This window comes from Schistocerca nitens, chromosome 5 (genome assembly GCF_023898315.1).
Source record: "Schistocerca nitens isolate TAMUIC-IGC-003100 chromosome 5, iqSchNite1.1, whole genome shotgun sequence".
Classification (NCBI taxonomy): Eukaryota; Metazoa; Arthropoda; class Insecta; order Orthoptera; family Acrididae; genus Schistocerca; species Schistocerca nitens.
Window position 1 is genome coordinate 336,677,363 of NC_064618.1, and position 16,504 is coordinate 336,693,866.

General features: G+C 36.7%; 1 non-coding gene across 1 annotated transcript; it reads left to right on the top strand.

The window, feature by feature from the left end:
- The first annotated feature begins 15,493 nt into the window (after window positions 1-15,493).
- On the top strand, window positions 15,494-15,568 carry Trnal-caa (transfer RNA leucine (anticodon CAA)). Its single transcript has one exon. It is a non-coding gene; the product is annotated as a tRNA-Leu (tRNA).
- Window positions 15,569-16,504: the final 936 nt, after the last annotated feature.

Consider the following 16,504-nt stretch of genomic DNA (forward strand, 5'->3'; position numbering starts at 1 on the left):
CATGAGGGAATGACTTCCATGGTACTAGAAGGAGCTGTAGAAGGCAAAAACTGTAGAGGAAGACAGAGATTGGAATATGTCAAGCAAATAATTGAGGACGTAGGTTGCAAGTGCTACTCTGAGATGAAGAGGTTAGCGCAGGAAAGGGATTCGTGGCGGGTCGCATCAAACCAGTCAGTAGACTGATGACCAAAAAAAAATATGCCTTTGAAACCTGTACCATCAGCAACATAGAAACAGAGTTAAGGCTGCAGCAATGAAAGTCTTGAGGTCAAAGCTCTTTAAAAAAGTGAAAAAGATTAGATCTAGCATGAAAGTATCCATCAGAACCACAGGCAACATAACCGATGAGCAAAAAGATAAGTGCATCAAGGCTGAAATGCTTTAAACATGTGAAATGGATGGATCAAACTAGAACAGTGAGACAATGACTTGGAAAGGAACTTTAAGAGAAAATATAACCTAGAAGCCAAACCAGAAAATGGTGGATCAGTCACGTGAAACAGTATGTAGTAGCAAGGGAAGTGGGATGCCACCAAGTTGAAAGGGAAGAAGAGTTCATCAACAGACAAAGATATAAAGCCCTTTCATGCACATTTGGCACATACATATCATTAATAGATGATGATTATCTCCAACGCCTCAGTGCTGTGTGGACAAAAGTGTGCAGACAGCCCAAGGAGTTCAGGACCTCTCTGATGGGATAGGTAAAAGATTTCAAGTTAAGGCTACTAGTAGCAGAAGGATTAAAAACACCAAGAAGATCCTTCTGCTAAAGAGAAGTCATGGGAGCGGAATGTCTGAACTAGTACAGAACTCTCTGTTTAGTGAATACCAGATAACTAGTATTTTTAAGCCAAGTGTAGGGTTCAGTGATGTTATGTGTGATTTAGGCTCTCTGAGGAGAGATCTTGGTAAAGACGATAATGTAGTGAATGTTGGAGGTGAAAGGAACAGTCTACCATAACCACAATGGCTCAACAAAATAAATGAGAGTGATACCAAGCACACTGTTCTGAGGCCACTCACACAAATGTGAAGAATGTTTACTCCTGGAGTAATATAACGAGTCCTGGATGAAATGTCCTGTCGCAAATGTAAAGAACCATGTAAAGGCTGAGCTTTAAGACTCAGTAAATCATACTTGGGTGTGACTGATGCTTTGCCCCTCAAATTATCACTCCTCACACAGCATACTCTACATCTGAATGTTTCAATGTTTCCTATGGGAGATTACATAGAAGTTTGGTAAATACGAAGGTTGGGATTATCATGTCACTGCAGGAATTGAAAAATGTGAAGATATTTCTTCAGAAGTGCTATTCCAAACAGAACATCATTTGGAAGCCATAGAAATTGAACAGATGAACAAAACAGAAGCTCCTCTCCTGGAGCAGCTGTCCTCCCTCCCTCAACTCTTTCCTGAGTACGCACTCATAGATGCACAGAGGCATCTAGATGGATACAAATTGGTATCACATTACTGTAGGCATGTTATGAGGAAATTAGGACTGGCTGTACATACAAATGTGGAATTAAGTCTCAGGCCATGGACTTGAATAAGTATTGCATTGAACACCTCTTAAAATGCTCTGCTGCAGTAATAGATTTGTAAACACACAAGATAGCAGTTGTTTAGCAACACAATAGAAATGTTTTAAAGTTCATTAACCCTCCAGCAGGCGCGTCAACTTTCATGACGCCACTAGTCGCGATGTATCTCGTGGATACATGCGACGATTTTTGTGGTTTTTTGTTTGTTTACAGGTTCTTTTTCTCTTGTTTTTGTTTTAAATTGCAGTTACCTTTATTGTTACAGGTTTTACAAATACAGAAGTGAACATCAGGCTCATTACACTTTCAAATTAACGGAAATATTTGACATTTTGTAATGGAGAAATACATGAAATTCTTTTAAAAATTGATTTTATTATAGATACAAATAAATTATTGAACCAATCAAAGCATGTCTCTTTTTACTGATTGCCCTCTACAGAAAGACATTGTTCACAAATTATTTTTGCGTGCTTTTGCAAGCAAAGATGTGCACCGCATTTTTCACATGTATACTTGCTAAGACAAGTCTTTTTTGTCTCCCTGTAGCATGGCTGGCACCTTTTTCTTTTCTTGTTTTCTAATTCCAAGGATTGTTCAGCGTTTTCTTGCTCTTTTCCTTTAGGTCTGTACTTAACTAGCATTGACTTTATATCATCAGGTAGAGTCATAATAAGAGCTCTTCTTTTGAGATGATCTTGCAGTAGAGTCAGAGACAAAGTTTTGAGGTACTCGCGCCGATTTGAGTATTTATTCTTGTTGCCCAAGAAAATTACTCTTGAGTTGATGCCTGCAATGTTCAATAGGTAGAAAAAAATCACCATAGGCCATCTTCTTGTTGACCTAGCTACATTGTAGGTTGCACAGAGTTAGTCAACTACATCAACTCCAGATTTGGTGTCATTATAGTGTAGAATAATTGCTGGTTTTTTCTCTAAACCTTCCGAAACCTCACTTGACGATACATGTATACTCGAAAGGAGGACTACAGTTTGCCCTTTTTTTGGGACATACGACACAAGGGTTTCATTTTTGCTGTAGCCAAATATGCTATCATATTGCTGTCTACTTTTTGATGCTACGAAATTCGATGGCAGTTCCTTCTTGTTTTTTCTAATTGTGCCTACACACGACAGTCTCCTTTTATGCAGTTCTCTTACTAACTCCAAACTAGTGAACCAGTTATCTGCTTTAATGTTTCTACCTGTCCCATATATTGGTTCGGCAAGTCTCAGAAGTAATTCTTTGGCAGAGTTGTTATTCTGAAAGGGTCCTTCTGGTTGTAATCCACAATATATTTCCATGTTGTAAGTATAATAAAGCTTGGCATCACATAGGCAGAAAATTTTGATGCCATATTTAGATGGTTTGGATGGTATGAACTGGCGAAATCCACACTGGCCTCGAAATACTGATAGCTGTTCATCAACTGTGATGTTCTGACCGAGGGAGTAATGTGTCTTGCAGTTATTCAGACACATGGTGAACATTTCCCTCACGGCTGCTAATTTGTCTGTCTTGCACCGTTCTTGTCTTGTGGCTCCATCATCAAAACGAACACATATTATTAGGAACAGGAAATGTTTTTCGGACATGGTCATTCTAAAAATATTCAGACCAAGGTCATCTGCTGTCCAGAAGTCGTGAACATTCTGTCGCCCACCACGAAACACACCAGCAGGGTATAACAAGCCAACAAAGGCTTTCATTTCGATTGCGTCTGTGTCCTTGCAGTCACTCTCGAGAGCAAAGTTTCCTTTTTTATCAGCTATACGCCTGTTAGTGTTGACCACAATTAGATCTAGGATATCATTACTGATGAATAGGCTCCAGCAGTCAATTTCAGTTACCATTTTCTTTGCGCCTCCAACTACCCCAGGCAGTTTGGTTAGTATATTATGAGGCCGTGTCTGTGTTGCTTTCCAAGGCACTTTCCTCCATTTAGTTCCATCCTTACCTAAAATAAAAAAATAAGTACATTACACCATTATTAGATATTGTTATTATTACATCTGAAAGCATATTTATTGTCTTTTCTACTCACCAAAATAGTAATGTTCATCAGTTTCCTGCGCTTCATTATTTTCCTCTTCATCAAATTCATGATCTGTGTCAGAGTCTACAGATGGTGTTTCGAGTATATCTTCGGTTTCTGAATCAGTTTCTGCAAGATCATCTTCATCTTCAATGGATACCTCGTCGCCGAGAAGAAGGCGATGTACTTCTTCCAAATCCTTAGGATTTTCTAAACCATATCGTTTACTCATTTTGAAAGAGAGTACACGTAGCTACAACGAAACGTTGCTTCATTTAGAAGACAACAACGCAACTGCCGACTTGCGTACACTGCAAACAATGTAACAGCTGCAGTCATTAGCGGCGACTAAGCGTTACCCGAGTAGGCGCGCTGTATCTGAGAGATACAGGCAGTACACGTTCCCACACCTGCCTCATTTATGACCTTGTCAGTATCAGGATAAGACTGAAATTCCTGTGAAGCAATAAGAAAGGTATGACACAAGATGTCGTGGGCCAGCAAACTGTTACCACTGTTCTTTGCGGTAATATTAGAGAAAAAGTAGGTCATGTATCTCACAGATACATGCGCGACTGTCTGAGGGTTAAACAGTTTGAATGGGTACTAACAGGTCTTAATTGAAATAACTGGGAAGAGACTGTATGTGGAAATTTCAATACTGTTTTCATCTCAAACAGTTCTCATTGAGAGCACTGTGGTGTCACATATCACTCTCGGAGAGTGATGTGCAGACCTACTCTACCAACCTCACAAATGATGGTCATGACCTTTAAGTCATACATCAACTAATAGTTATGAGCATGAAACTGTTTGGTGATTTTGTTCTATATTTTTACATGAAATAACTGTTCGAAGGGGTGCTGCATGTCTTCATGGTGGGATGGTAATCATAGTAACTCCATGAGATGAAGCACCTGATGCCAGCCATCTAACAATACTGTGGAAGATGCCTGCAAAAACAGAATAACCTTATATGATATTCATTCATGTAATGAACTATCAAACTGTCATATACAGTCTTAGGTGACAGTCTCTATGTCATAAATTCTTGTCTAGAAGATATTGTATTTAATGGAACAACATACAGAGAATGTTACTGAAGAAACCTTATGTATTTATTTATAAAATTTCCATATATATTGAAGAATTTCAGTTCCAGCATTACTCAAAACGGCATCATCTATAAAACCTGATCAATATGCATCACCATTTCTGTAAGATGTATATTTCAAGCACAGAAAGTCAAAACCATGAGAAATGAAGAACCTGAAATTTGAAAGTAAATACAGGGAACATTGCAGCCTTAAGAGTTGCTGATGTCTAATGCTGGTTTGATCCCCAACAGGAATAGGATGACACAGCACAACAGTATTGATAATTTATTTTTAAATTCTACTGATTTTCACAAAGTAATCTTATGTCAAACGGCAGTGATTAAGAATCTACATCTGCCAGGCTTCACTAAGATAAATAAAATTTCACCAATTCTAAATTCTGACCCAGTTATGCTATTCAGTAAGAATTTGCGGGCTTAATAATAGGAAGAGATTTGCCAAAGATATACAGTACATGAGAAATTTTATTCTTTCACATAAATATTCTTCGGACAATATCAACTCACTTTTTCTCTCAATCAGGCAAGGGATAAGTACAATGGAAATGAGGAGAAAAGGTGAATAAGAGCTGGGCTCAAAATATATTATGCTAGAGAACTAGCTCTAATCAAGGCTTAAAAATGTACTACAAGCAGTACTGCAAAATTTTTTACTGTATCTTCAGAAAGAAAAAACTGTATACTATGCACAAATAATGAAAACCTCCAAGAACAAGGTAAGGGCAATTTAGAGCATAATTAGGCATTAAACTAATAAATCTAACAATGCACATGATGTTCAGCTATCCAATGACAGCAGCAGTGGCCAGACAATATTAAATTCAAATCAACACATACTAAATCCTAACAGTAGATGAAAAACTAGGACATAATGGTCCACCAGAGATAGCTATATTAGGTTTATTTACAAATATATTGCATACTCCACTCCATAATCTGTTAGAAAGATCAAAAACATCATTATGTCACTAAAAAGTGGTAACTTTTCTGGTTGTGATGATATTTGAGCCAAAGTGCTAAAATCTTGTGGTGAGCTGGTAGTGTCCTCCCTGAGTTATCTTTGTTATCACTCATTGAATAAACATATGAAGCATGTGGCATAACAACTATTTATAAAAAGTGGTGATACAGAACTAACCTCTAATTATGGACCCATCTCCCTCCTTCCTGTGTTTTCAAAACTTTTAGAGAAAGTATCTCAGAATAAAATACTGAACCACCTGTCTGAGAATAACTTTTTAACACCTCAGTTTGGCTTCTGTAAATGCTTCTCTTCCGAGAAGGCAATGTATAATTTCACAAAGTCAATTGTACTTGAACTTAACAAAAGGCTTACCTTGTTGGCATTTTCTATGATCTTAGCAAGCCCTTTTATTGTGATGATTACTAAACTTGCACTAGGGAAACTAAAAGGGTATGACATTAAAGTTATCCCACTTGGATGGGCTGAATCTTATTTTAACAATAGAATACAGAAAGATCATGTTAGCAAAGGATATGACAGACCAGAGACTAAAGTCATGGTGGGGAAACATTACATATGGTTTCCCACAAGGATCAGAACTTGAGCCACTCCTATTCCAACATAAATGATTTATCTGGGACATTGGTTAATTCTTCAAAAACTGTAGTTGTTGCTGATGATGCAAATGTATTGACAAAGGGCTCAAACACATCAGTACCAGAAACAGCCAGGGAAATATTTATATAGGCTTATAAATGGTTTACAAATGACAACTTTGCCCTTATCCCAATGAAGATCAGTGTATTTCATCAGGGGAGCGTTTATTCAGCAGGAGAGTGTTATGGAGACGCTCAAAAAATTATAGTGGCTGATGTTTCAAGAGAGATGGTGTGCACCACCAAGATTTTTACCTCTGAAATTTTGAGAATTTACTTTCCAAGAAGAGTCTAGTGACACTTTTTTTCCTGCCACATACATCTTGCAAAATTATCATGAAATTTAGAGAAATTAGATGTCATGTGCAACTTTACTGGCAATCTTTTTCCCAAATGTCACTCATGAATGGAGCAGGAAAGGGGTGTAAAGATAGTGGTACCAGAATTACCCTCCACCACACACCATAAGGTGCCTCACTCAGTACAAATGTAGATGAAGATGTAGATACAGATTCTTATGAAAACTCATATAATTCAAAATGAATATAAATGACTTAAAGTACCAAAAGAAGAGATGAACATGCATATACGGAATAAGGTTCCATGAGCAGAATCCTAAGCATTGAGATGGATAACAAAATGAGGCACCGAGAGCATGTGGCTAAGTTAATGAAAAAGCTCCATTCTTCCTAATTTGCACTTAGAAATCTTTCTCTACAGGTTGATCTGCAAATTAGATTCATAACTCGCAATGAATACTTGTATTCAGTACTGTCCTATGACATAAAAATGCTGAGGCAGTGGGCTAAGATAAAAAAATTGTAACTTTAAAAAAGGACACAATAAAAATATTGTGTAAAATTGATAACCAATCATCTTGCAGAAGGCTCTTCAGGGGCCATTTATGTGCCAATGAATATACTCCTCCTGAGTACTTGTGGATAATAAAATGAATGAATTTAGGATGTACTCTGGAATTCACAACTCCAGTACAAGAACTAAAAATAATTCCCCTCTAGCCTATAGTCCAGAATGGTGTTTCATATTCTGATGCAAAGGACTCTAAGGAATTGCTGGTGAAAATCACATAGGAAGCAGAAATTCTCCTGATATTCAATAATAAAATAAGAGAATGTTTCATTATCCTCCTACAATTTATCAGAATATCTGAACGTATGGAGCTGGAAATTCCAGGTAACTCTAGTGTTCATCTTTAAAGAACTTGTCTACACCAGTATATACATAATTGGCAGTGGTTTGTATAATGTAATTGCCTTGTTAAAAGTATTAGCTGAAAACAGCAGCTGGCTAGCACTAAGAGAAGGGTCAGCAGTAATCCCCATAACAATCAGAGTGAACAGAATGGATTGGCACTGGTCATGATTTATAATTAGTATGATTTACTGAAGTAGCTAACTGTATGTGGTGTGAGACGGAATGAAAGGATGCTCGAATGAATGAATGATCCTACATGTATCAGTCCTTAAATGGCAGAATTATTTTGACATGTACCCACATTGTAATATTCATGTTAAAATTTGTAAGAATTATCTTTCTGATGAGAAGAAAAATCATGCATAGTGCAGTAGTTTTCTAATTAATGTTCAAATACATCATTACACAGCAACACTAGAATAGTAGAAGCCCAACAATGTGCTTCTTATGCTGGACACCTAACAAATGTGATATCATTACAAAGGATAAATATGTGCAAGTAGTTTACTAGTTGACTGGCACTGTAATTACAGTTATGTTGTTATAATTTTCTGTTTTATTACTATTATTATTCATGTATGGGCCTGCTTCCCGCGCATGGTGTCCCGGGTTTGATTCCCGGGAGGGGGGAATTTTCCCTGCCTGGCCCAACGGGACCACATGAGGTACAATCCATCAATGTTGTTTTTAATGGTTGGCCTTCCTTTGTGTCCAAATTGTTTCATCCTTTCAGACTGAAGTCTCTTTCATTCATTAGACCATGGTGTTCCAGCCTGTTTTTTAACTTCCCCCTGACCAACTTTCCAATCAAATATCTTTTGTCTGAATGTTTTTCTATCCGTAATGTCTCCCTGGGTTATACCGGCTACTTTAAGATCCTCCTTATTTGCAGCGATCCATTTAATTGGCTCGGGTTTGGCCTTACTTCTGTTTTTGTAGAATTCTACTATTTATTTTGTCAATCTAGTGGGTGCCATTCTTTTAATGTGCCCATTAAATTTATGTCTTCATATTCTCATGTCACCATTTATGTCTGTGTATTCTTCTGTTTCCTTATTACTCTTTAGCCTATAATTTTCTCTGTCAGTAATTTTGGGGCTTAATATTTTCCTAATAATCTTTCTTTCTTTTTAATATCTTCAGTATCCCTCTTTCTATTTAAAATTAAAGTTTCTGCCCCATAAAGACATTCAGGTTTGATTACAGTGCTGTAATGCCTACTTTTGTCGGATTTAGAAGGTGATTTTTTACTACAAATAATTTGTGTTAATCTAATGCAGTTGCCATTTTTTGACAGCGATCTTCATTTGCTGCTTTTTCCAGACCATTTTCTTGCGTGATTTCCCCCATATGTTTAAACTGAGAAGCCCTTTTTATTTTTTGTGTTCAAAACCTTTGGTACTTGTTTGTTGCATGTCATATATTCTGATTTTTTACTATTCTGTAAATATCTTTTCAAAAAAAACAGTTTAACAGTAATGGGGAGAGTCCATGTCCCTGTCTAACACCAGTATTTATATCAAATGGTTCAGAAATTTCTCCCATGAATTTAACTTTAGAGCTAGTGTTAGTTAACATTTCCTTAATCAGTGTTAGAATTTCATTATCTAGCTCTTGTTCCTTTAAAATTTGGGAAGAGATTCATGACTAACTGAGTTGCAGGCCTTTTTCAAATCCACAAATGTACATACTGTGTTGTTACCAGAAATCCTTTGGTGCCTAAGGATTAGTCTTTAATTAAGAATTTTTTCTGGACAGCATCTGTTTAGTCTAAAGCCTACTTGGTATTCACCAATTTTAGGTTCTAACTGTTCTTGGGCTTCATCAAGTAAACACTGTGAGAGAATTTTGTATGTTACTCGGAGAAGAGAGATTCCTCAGTAATTATTAACTTTGGTTCTGTCCCCTTTTAAATGCAATGGATGAATTGGGGCATTTTTCCAGTCCTCAGATATTTTCTCAGTTTTCCAGATATGTCCTATTTGTTGAGTGATCTCTTTTATAGTCTTCGGGACAGCTGATTTTAGTAGTTCTGCAAGTATATCACCTTATTCGGATGCTTTATTATTTTTAAGTCTCTTAATTTGTTTAATTATTTTGATTATGTCACATTCTTTAGAGTTAGGATTGGTGTTATTAATTTGCTGTGGTTGGAATTTATTTGTTTGGTCTGGACAGTTTAATAGTTTTTCAAAATAATTAGCAAGTACCTTACAATTTTTCTGGTTGTTAAGAGCCAAACAGCCATTTCCATTTTTGTATTCATGATCTATGGAACAAGTACTAATCCACTCTAATCTAATCTGTAGCACCGACTCTGGGGTTGGTAACCAGTTAGTTGTTTTAAAAAATGTTTTATAGAAGTTACTTGTATTGTCCTTTTGGAAATTTTTTTCTATTTATAAAAGTTGGGCATTTATGCAATTTCTTTTAGTCTGTCTGATTAATTTAGATGTTTCTTTTCTTATAGTTAGAAAGGTGTTGCACATATTTTCAGTTTTGTCACTATTCCAATTTTTTACTGCCTCATACCTAGACTTGTTTGCTGTTTCACAATCTGTGTTCCACCAAGGGTGTTTTTGTTTCTTTCGAAGCAGAATTAAATTTTGTGCTGTTTTGATGAATTTCTCTTTTAGGCACTCCCAATTGTTGGCTTGTTTATTGTCAAGTTTGCTTGTTAGAGTTGGGGTTATTTTAGCAGTGTCAGATTTTGGTATAACATTTTTTGTTTGGACAGTTTTTGAAGTTGAAGTTTTGCTTTTATTCACATTAAATAGTGGTCAGAATGAATATTAGCCCCTTCCTTAACCTGGACATTTAAAATTTCTTTGTAATTATGGTATGAAATTGCTACATGATTTATTTGAAATCCCCCAATAAATGTATTGGATGCCTGCCAAATTTTTTGTTTTGTAGGATTCTTTTTAAAATGGGATGACATGATTTTAAGGTTAAAATTTTTGCAAGTGTCAACAAGCCTGACAATTTTGGTATGTTCATTTATGCACAGTGAATCCACACACTGTTTTCTTATATTTCTTCTCTTTACCTAATCAAGCATTAAAATCTTCCATTAAAATTTTAACATGGTTTGAGGGAATTTTTGAGATGATGCTTTGTAACGTTTCCCAAGTTTCATTATCTTCTTCAGGTTTTTATGGTTATCCTCACTGACTGGTGCATGAGCATTAACTAAACTGTAGGTTTTATTTGTGCATTGAAGAGAAATTGTCATTAATCTATTATTAATGTGTTTTGCCTCCATTATGGAATTTAAAATATTTTTGGAGACTGTAAAAGCAACTCCCAGATGTGGTGTATTACTAAGTTTTTTTTATCGGTTTTACTTTTTTAAAAGACAATAATTGCCAAAATCCATGGTGTTATTTTTCGTCGTTAGTGTTTCTCTAAGTGTCAAAATTTGAATCTTCCGTTCTTTTAATGTGTCTCCCAATTTATGAAGTTTACTTGGTTTGCAAAAGTGTTTGTATGTTAAGTGTTGCAAAAAATGTAATTTTTTTGGTTTTAAGTTTGTCCAGGGGACTCTGACTTCATCTGTTGAATCACATTGCATTTTAAACTGGCCACACCAGAATCTGAAAGATCAGTGTCACCAGTAATACTGGTGGTGGATTGACCACATCCATGATGACTGTACCTGGAATCAGGTGGGGTTGAGTAGACTCACTGAGTGAACCTACCGTATTAGGACTGGAAGGGTTAGTTTCAGAATATAAATTTCAGCCACACCATTGATGAACAGACACTGACCACTTTGCCACTTGTTACAAGACAGATACAAAGTGGATTTGGTTTTATTACGCCTTGGTCCCAGACTGCTTATACTGTATTCCCAGCTGTCCACTGTATCTGATGAAACATTCACAATTCTCCAGCTGTGAGCTGTCCAATACCCTCGGCAAGGTTGGTTTCTTAGACTTTTGGTTACAATTTAGTTTCTATTTTGTTAATAATACAGTTTGTCACAGCCCCAGAAGATATGGCATTCACATGATCATCATAGTGATCTGTGTAAAGCAATTGCCTTGTTTGAAGTATTAACTAAGAACAGCAGCTGGCTAGTGTAAAATAGGGAAGGTGCAGCAGTAATTGCCATAATTGTCGGTGTGAACAGGATAGATTAGCACTGGTCATAATTTATAATTAGTGTGATTTACAGAAGTAGCCAACTGTGTGTGCTGTGTGAGTCAATAAATAAATGTTTGAATGAATGAATGAATGATCCTTCAGTACACCATGATTCCTACATGAATCAGTCCTATAAAAGCCATTGTTATTATGAAGAGAAATGGCAGAATTATTTTGACGTTTCTCCACTGTTTAATATTCTTGTTACAATTTATAAGAATTATTTTTCTGGTGAGAAGGAAAATCGTGCACAGTGCAGTAGATTTCTAAGTGATGTTCAAATACGTCATTATACTGTAATGTTAGACTAGCAGAATCCAACCTATATGCTGATTACACTGGATACTTTTCTAATGGTCAGTTTTTCGTATTCCATTACTCATTATCTAACAATGGAAAATACAGGATGGAATGATGACAATATTATGAGAAGGACAGTTACTGCTCACCATATAGCAAGGTCATTGAGTCACAGATAGGCACAACAAAAAGACTGTCAAACAAAGCTTTCAGTCTAACAGGCCTTCATCAGAACTAGACAACATACACACACATACTCCTGCAAATGCAACTCACACACACATAACAACAGTCACTGGTTGCCAAGGGTCTGGGCTTGGCAGCAAGATTATAATTTTTGACAAAGATATTTACAGAGCAAGGCCTGATATCTTTGTTTGCTACATTCATCTTTCTCCTTTAAACCTAAGAGCTGTTCCATCTTCATGGAACAACCCTTAAGAGGAATGATGCTCTTGTTTCAACAGACTCCCATTTCATTACTTGCACTGTATTGAGGGGCAAATTTAGTCATTTCACTTCATATTTATCGAACTACAGGTGAGATCTGAAGTGAAGCAAAGAGCTACCATATATCCCGGAGAAAGGAAACAAGATTCATACACGCTCTGATGTTCACCAGACTTTTTGTGTGTGTTCTTCAAGTGTCTACTACTTTGGCTTTTGCAGTATTTCCATTAAACATCTCGAGACAAACAAGACTGTTCTTAGAACACACTGGGTGTCCTATATTAGCTGGTCCTAACTGCATTCCACACATTAGAGAATAATTCTATTATCAGCCTTTCACAAACAGTACCTATGTACAACAAAATGGCTTTCCTTAGTAGTCAACCACAGATTTGAGCCTGCCATTTGTTCTACCAATAACCAAGCTTACATGATAATAAAATTCTCTTGAGCGTCCAGCCATGTCATGTGGTTAAATATCCATGAGCTTTTGGGCAAGAACACCTTACCTTTTGACAAGTGGCAGTAGTCATGACTTGACAGTAGTTGAGGACACATTCATCCAAAGCTCATGGAAGTTTAACCACTTGACATGGCTGGAAGCTCAAGAATATTTTATTAGTTTATGTTGCTGTCAACTTACATGTTAATGCATCAAGGTAACAAGGTTAGTGATCTTTCCACTCCACATACCTAGCAACCATTACTCATATCCATTGTACAATCAACTCTGTTTCTGGCTCATTAATTCTTTAGTCAAATGCTACTATATTTTTTTAAAATCACTGTTCAGAAAAATATATATTGACCATCAACTTACCTTCAGAAATGAAGCCGTCCATGAAAGGAGATTGAATGTAAAGCAACTGAGCTACAATACTAGCAACAAAAGACTTAGAGTCGTGGACATAGTCAGTCAGTACATACATGAACAATAATAATAGTTTAGTATTAGAAATAAAGTACATACAACATTAAAAATCCATGATGGAGTACAAACATTTAGCAATTAACAGCTGCTTTAATTTTATTTTAAATATGTTCCCTGTTGACATTTTTATGGTATCTGCCAACTGCAGACAGAAAATTCAGTTAATGTTGGAATTTTTCCTTGATTACCCCACTTTGATAGAAGAAGGACTTTAATATTTTGTTATATTCCTTCAAAGACAACTCAGTGTGTTAATTTTAAGTATCACTGACAAATGACTTGCACTCTTGTATCTTCGGATTTGTGAGGTTCAATGTTCACCCAGTGGATCAGCTAAAACTTAAGACTGTAGACATGTTTTTCTCATCCTTAACATGTCAGAGAATGTATTTACTTTCATAAATGTTTAGTACTCCCACAAACCACTGACTTTGCCATGGCAGAGTAGAATGTGTGTGTCAAGGATACAGACAGACATACAATAGGTGGAGATCCATCAAACTCATAACATATGATTGCTGAAGGGGGTAGCAGCCTTTTCAGTAGTTGAAGGGGAAACAATTTGGATAAATGACGTATCTGGACTTGTAACATTTTACCACATTGCCTTGCTATGTTTGTACTAAAAACAGATAAAAGGCAAGGGGAAACTACAGCTGTTATTTTTCCCAACAACATCGTTTGATGATCATGGTATCCTCTCGGGCAAAATAGTGCAGAGCTAAAATGGTTTGCCATTTGGATAAACAGGTGGGGACAACTCAGTAGGATGTTGTGATCAGAAAAAACAAAACTACAGGTTGAGTGTGGATTGTTAGATCCCTTAATTGAGTAGGTAGGTTACAAGATTTAAAGAGACTTGTAAATAATATAAAGTTAGGTATGGAAGAAAAAATATAAAAAATAAATACACACACGACATCAAATAGAGGTAAAATAGGAGTAGGTCTCGTAATGAATAAGAAAATAGGAATGGCAATGAGCTACCAAGAACAGCACAGTGAATGCTTTATTGTAGCCAAGGTAGAGATAAAGTAAACACATAGCACAGTAGCACAGCCTTATATGCCTACTACTTGACAGATGATGAGGAGACTGGAAGAATGTATGATGAGGCAAAAGAAATTATTCAGATCTTCATGAGATATGAAAAGTTAATTGTTATAGGGGAATCCACTGCTTTAAAGACCCACAAGACATGTGTCAAGATAATCTCTCCATTGGCAAGAAACTCTGAATTACTCAATCATTTAGACCTCCAGGAGGGGACTGCCGAGGGGAAGGTGACTATGACAAACAGACGAAATAACCAACAAAGGGGTTGTATTGTATAAGTTGGAGCAAGAAATATCAGAAGTTTGAACATGTAGTGAGGTGTTTTTCTTGTTGTTGGTTGATTTTAAGTGATTGACATACTGTGAGATGGCATATCTTCACTCGTTCCCTGTACTAACAGTTACCCTCTTTTCCAAATTTCCTGGGTATAAACTTGTTTTCTCTTAATGGTGTGATCGTATTATGCAATGCCACATATGTGACTGCTGACTTCTTTTCCAACTGCAAAGGAGTGAGGTCTATACATTCAAACAACTCACCACAAAATCACACCATTTCCATAATACTTCAATATTCATATAAGTTTTCAACTCACAACGACCGATAATTATCAAAGCTTCTCAGACAACAAGTTCATACATGATGTTTCAGTGCTTGATCAAGACAATAAGTTTGAACTTAACTCGAGTTAGCATGGCATGGAGCCTATATAACAACACTCATTTCTCTTTAGTGCTTGACTATTGTCATCAGGCCCCTTTCTTCTCTGAAGTCCATAGCACCCCCAAAACACGAGTGCAAAGCACTAGTGACCTATTACTGGCCAGTCCAAATGACACATCAGTTGTCACTTTCTGCACTGTGCCTGTAATTTCCTTTCTCATATCTGCACATAAATTTTAAGACACCCAGTCATAGTAGGTGCTCTTTACACTACTGCTAATTAAAGTCATGTATTTTACATGCACATCTGTAATTGGTCTTGTAAAATGAAAATGAGATGTGTTGCTACAGAATGAGACGAGATACTGGCAGAAGTAAAGCTGTGAGTACCGGGCGTGAGTCGTGCTTCGGTGGCTCAGTTGGTAGAGCACTTGCCCGCAAAAGGCAAAGGTCCCGAGTTCGAGTCTCGGTCGGGCACACAGTTTTAATCTGCCAGGAAGTTTCATGTGTTGCTACACTTTACAGCAACATGTACCACTACAAAAGGGGAGATACAAAATCCGAAAAGCAAAATGCAAAGGCACAGTCTAGATATAGTGGGGCTCAGTGAGGTAAAATGGAAAGGAGATAAGGATTTCTGGTCAGACAAATATAGGCTGATATCAACAGCAGCAGAAAATGGTAGAGTGGGAGCACGATTCATTATGAATGAGAAGGCAGGGCAGAGAGTGAGTTACAGTAAATAGGTCAGTGATAGGGTTTTTCTCATCAGATTCAACAGAAAATCAATGCTGACAACAACAGTCCAGGTATATATGTTGAAATTAGAAGCAGAAGACAAAGAGATAGAGAAAGTATATGAGGATACTGAACTGGCTGTTCAGTGTATACAAGGGGATGAAAAATTAATAGACATGGGTGATTGGAAAGCAGTTGTAGCGGAAGGAACAGAAGAAAGAGAGATGGAAGAATATGGGGCTTGGTACTAAGAATGAGAAGGGAGAAAGACTAATTGAGCTCAGCAATAAATTTAAATTAGTAATAATGAATACACTATTCAAAAATCACAAGAGGAGGAGATATATTTGGAAAAGGTATGGTGATATGAGAAGATTCCAGTTGGATCACATCATGGTCAGACAGAGATTCTGAAGTCAGGTACGGGATTGTAAGGTATACACAGGAGCAGATACAGCATCAGATCACAATTTAATAGTGGTGAAGAGAAGACCGAAGTTCAAGGGAATCATACAAAAGAATCAGTATGAGAGAGATCGGTATACTAAAGTTTTGGGGAATGATGAGATGCATTTGTACTTCACATAAGATGTGGATGCTGTGAATCAGGAATAGCACAGCGAGCAGTTCAGTTAAAGAGGAATGGCTATTTCTAAAAAGAGCAAGTACAGATGTC